The sequence below is a fragment of the Mercenaria mercenaria genome, chromosome 5 (genome assembly GCF_021730395.1).
Source record: "Mercenaria mercenaria strain notata chromosome 5, MADL_Memer_1, whole genome shotgun sequence".
Classification (NCBI taxonomy): domain Eukaryota; kingdom Metazoa; phylum Mollusca; class Bivalvia; order Venerida; family Veneridae; genus Mercenaria; species Mercenaria mercenaria.
The window spans coordinates 67,268,703-67,268,934 of record NC_069365.1 but is presented as its reverse complement, the minus strand read 5'-3'; positions in this window follow the sequence as shown (position 1 = coordinate 67,268,934).

Genomic DNA, 232 nt, shown 5'->3' with positions numbered 1-232 from the left:
ATATATTGCCTATTTATCCGCAAAATTTGAACGCCTGTCAACGGCCAAAAATCTAATGGACAACTTTTGACTATTCGAAGAGGGATCATCTATCTACACATTTATATATTATACCCAACATGAAGCGACTTGAACATATACTACAATACATCAATGTATGACCTACCCCATAGCCTCTAGAGCTACTCCAGATTTCAAACTTTATCCAGGATATATACCTCCATTTACATGT